Genomic DNA, 5318 nt, shown 5'->3' with positions numbered 1-5318 from the left:
TAAACCATACCACCACCTCCCTGTAGAGAGATAAACCATACCACCACCTGCCTGTAGAGAGATAAACCATACCACCACCTCCATGTAGAGAGATAAACCATCCCACCACCTCCATGTAGAGAGATAAACCATACCACGACATCCATGTAGAGAGATAAACCATACCACCACCTCATGTAGAGAGATAAACCATACCACCACCTCCCTGTAGAGAGATAAAGCATACCACAACCTCCCTGTAGAGAGATAAACCATCCCACCACCTCCATGTAGAGAGATAAACCATACCACCACATCCATGTAGAGAGATAAACCATACCACCACCTCCCTGTAGAGAGATTAACCATACCACCACCTCCCTCTAGAGAAATAAACCATACCACCACCTGCCTGTAGAGAGAAAACCATACCACCACCTCCATGTAAAGATATACACCATACCACCACCTCCATGTAGAGATATAAACCATACCACCACCTCCATGTAGAGAGATAAACCATACCACCTCCTCCCCGTAGAGAGATAAACCATACCATCACCTCCATGTAGAGAGTTAAACCACCTCCCCATAGAGAGATAAACCATACCACCACCTCCATGTAGAGAGATAAACCACCTCCACGTAGAGAGATAAACTATACCACCACCTCCATGTAGAGAGATAAACCATACAACCACCTGCCTGTAGAGAGATAAACCATACCATCACCTCCCCGTAGATAGATAAACCATACCACCACCTCCATGTAGAGAGATAAACCATACCACCACCTCCATGTAGAGAGATAAACCATACCACCACCTGCCTGTAGAGATATAAACCATACCACCACCTCCCTGTAGAGAGATAAACCATACCACCACCTCCCTGTAGAGAGATAAACCATATCACCACCTGCCTGTAGAGAGATAAACCATACCACCACCTCCATGTAGAGAGATAAACCATCCCACCACCTCCATGTAGAGAGATAAACCATACCACCACATCCATGTAGAGAGATAAACCATACCACCACCTCATGTAGAGAGATAAACCATACCACCACCTCCCTGTAGAGAGATAAAGCATACCACCACCTCCCTGTAGAGAGATAAACCACCCCACCACCTCCATGTAGAGAGATAAACCATACCACCACATCCATTTAGAGAGATAAACCATACCACCACCTCATGTAGAGAGATAAACTATACCACCACCTCCCTGTAGAGAGATAAACCATACCACCACCTCCCTGTAGAGAGATAAACCATACCACCACCTGCCTTTAGAGAGATAAACCATACCACCACCTCCCTGTAGAGAGATAAACCATCCCACCACCTCCATGTAGAGAGATAAACCATACCACCACATCCATTTAGAGAGATAAACCATACCACCACCTCATGTAGAGAGATAAAGCATACCACCACCTCCATGTAGAGATATAAACCATACCACCACCTCCACGTAGAGAGATAAACCATACCACCACCTCCATGTAGAGAGATAAACCATACCACCAACTCCATGTTGAGATATAAACCATACCACCACCTCCATGTAGAGAGATAAACCATACCACCACCTCCCTGTAGAGAGATAAACCATACCACCACCTCCATGTAGAGAGATAAACCATACCACCACCTCCATGTAGAGATATAAACCATACCACCACCTCCATGTAGAGATAAACCATACCACCACCTCCATGTAGAGAGATAAACCATACCACCACCTCCATGTAGAGAGATAAACCATACCACCAACTCCATGTAGAGAGATAAACCATACCACCAACTCCATGTAGAGAGATAAACCATACCACCACCTCCATGTAGAGAGATAAACCATACCACCACCTCCATGTAGAGAGATAAACCATACCACCACCTCCATGTAGAGAGATAAACCATACCACCAACTCCATGTAGAGAGATAAACCATACCACCACCTCCATGTAGAGAGATAAACCATACCACCAACTCCATGTAGAGATATAAACCATACCACCACCTCCCTGTAGAGAGATAAACCATACCACCACCTCCATGTGGAGAGATTAACCATACCACCACCTCCATGTAGAGAGATAAACCATACCACCACCTCCATGTAGAGAGATAAACCATACCACCAACTCCATTTAGAGATATAAACGATACCACCACCTCCATGTAGAGAGATAAACCATACCACCACCTCCATGTAGAGAGATAAACCTTACCTCCACCTGCCTGTAGAGAAATTAACCATCCCACCACCTCCATGTAGAGAGATAAACCATACCACCACCTCCATGTAGAGAGATAAACCATACCACCAACTCCATGTAGAGATATAAACCATACCACCACCTCCATGTAGAGAGATAAACCATACCACCACCTCCCTGTAGAGAGATAAACCATACCACCACCTCCATGTAGAGAGATTAACCATACCACCACCTCCATGTAGAGAGATAAACCATACCACCACCTCCATGTAGAGAGATAAACCATACCACCACCTCCATGTAGAGATAAACCATACCACCACCTCCATGTAGAGAGATAAACCATACCACCACCTCCCTGTAGAGAGATTAACCATACCACCACCTCCCTCTAGAGAGATAAACCATACCACTTCCTCCCTCTAGAGAGATAAACCATACCACCACCTCCATGTAGAGAGATAAACCATACCACCACCTCCCTGTAGAGAGATTAACCATACCACCACCTCCCTCTAGAGAGATAAACCATACCACCACCTGCCTGTAGAGAGAAAACCATACCACCACCTCCATGTAAAGATATACACCATACCACCACCTCCATGTAGAGATATAAACCATACCACCACCTCCATGTAGAGAGATAAACCATACCACCTCCTCCCCGTAGAGAGATAAACCATACCATCACCTCCATGTAGAGAGATAAACCACCTCCCCATAGAGAGATAAACCATACCACCACCTCCATGTAGAGAGATAAACCACCTCCACGTAGAGAGATAAACTATACCACCACCTCCATGTAGAGAGATAAACCATACCACCACCTGCCTGTAGAGAGATAAACCATACCATCACCTCCCCGTAGATAGATAAACCATACCACCACCTCCATGTAGAGAGATAAACCATACCACCACCTCCATGTAGAGAGATAAACCATACCACCACCTGCCTGTAGAGATATAAACCATACCACCACCTCCCTGTAGAGAGATAAACCATACCACCACCTCCCTGTAGAGAGATAAACCATACCACCACCTGCCTGTAGAGAGATAAACCATCCCACCACCTCCATGTAGAGAGATAAACCATACCACGACATCCATGTAGAGAGATAAACCATACCACCACCTCATGTAGAGAGATAAACCATACCACCACCTCCCTGTAGAGAGATAAAGCATACCACCACCTCCCTGTAGAGAGATAAACCATCCCACCACCTCCATGTAGAGAGATAAACCATACCACCACATCCATGTAGAGAGATAAACCATACCACCACCTCCCTGTAGAGAGATTAACCATACCACCACCTCCCTCTAGAGAAATAAACCATACCACCACCTGCCTGTAGAGAGAAAACCATACCACCACCTCCATGTAAAGATATACACCATACCACCACCTCCATGTAGAGATATAAACCATACCACCACCTCCATGTAGAGAGATAAACCATACCACCTCCTCCCCGTAGAGAGATAAACCATACCATCACCTCCATGTAGAGAGATAAACCACCTCCCCATAGAGAGATAAACCATACCACCACCTCCATGTAGAGAGATAAACCACCTCCACGTAGAGAGATAAACTATACCACCACCTCCATGTAGAGAGATAAACCATACCACCACCTGCCTGTAGAGAGATAAACCATACCATCACCTCCCCGTAGATAGATAAACCATACCACCACCTCCATGTAGAGAGATAAACCATACCACCACCTCCATGTAGAGAGATAAACCATACCACCACCTGCCTGTAGAGATATAAACCATACCACCACCTCCCTGTAGAGAGATAAACCATACCACCACCTCCCTGTAGAGAGATAAACCATACCACCACCTGCCTGTAGAGAGATAAACCATACCACCACCTCCATGTAGAGAGATAAACCATCCCACCACCTCCATGTAGAGAGATAAACCATACCACCACATCCATGTAGAGAGATAAACCATACCACCACCTCATGTAGAGAGATAAACCATACCACCACCTCCCTGTAGAGAGATAAAGCATACCACCACCTCCCTGTAGAGAGATAAACCATCCCACCACCTCCATGTAGAGAGATAAACCATACCACCACATCCATTTAGAGAGATAAACCATACCACCACCTCATGTAGAGAGATAAACTATACCACCACCTCCCTGTAGAGAGATAAACCATACCACCACCTCCCTGTAGAGAGATAAACCATACCACCACCTGCCTTTAGAGAGATAAACCATACCACCACCTCCCTGTATAGAGATAAACCATCCCACCACCTCCATGTAGAGAGATAAACCATACCACCACATCCATTTAGAGAGATAAACCATACCACCACCTCATGTAGAGAGATAAACTATACCACCACCTCCCTGTAGAGAGATAAAGCATACCACCACCTCCATGTAGAGATATAAACCATACCACCACCTCCACGTAGAGAGATAAACCATACCACCACCTCCATGTAGAGAGATAAACCATACCACCAACTCCATGTTGAGATATAAACCATACCACCACCTCCATGTAGAGAGATAAACCATACCACCACCTCCCTGTAGAGAGATAAACCATACCACCACCTCCATGTAGAGAGATAAACCATACCACCACCTCCATGTAGAGATATAAACCATACCACCAACTCCATGTAGAGAGATAAACCATACCACCAACTCCATGTAGAGAGATAAACCATACCACCACCTCCATGTAGAGAGATAAACCATACCACCACCTCCATGTAGAGAGATAAACCATACCACCACCTCCATGTAGAGAGATAAACCATACCACCACCTCCCTGTAGAGAGATAAACCATACCACCACCTCCATGTAGAGAGATAAACCATACCACCAACTCCATGTAGAGATATAAACCATACCACCACCTCCCTGTAGAGAGATAAACCATACCACCACCTCCATGTAGAGAGATTAACCATACCACCACCTCCATGTAGAGAGATAAACCATACCACCATCTCCAAGTAGAGATATAAACCATACCACCACCTGCATGTAGAGAGATAAACCATACCACCACCTCCATGTAGAGAGATAAACCTTACCTCCACCT

The sequence above is a fragment of the Salvelinus fontinalis genome, unplaced genomic scaffold, assembly GCF_029448725.1.
Source record: "Salvelinus fontinalis isolate EN_2023a unplaced genomic scaffold, ASM2944872v1 scaffold_1161, whole genome shotgun sequence".
Lineage (NCBI taxonomy): Eukaryota > Metazoa > Chordata > Actinopteri > Salmoniformes > Salmonidae > Salvelinus > Salvelinus fontinalis.
Note: the sequence above shows the minus strand (reverse complement) of the source record.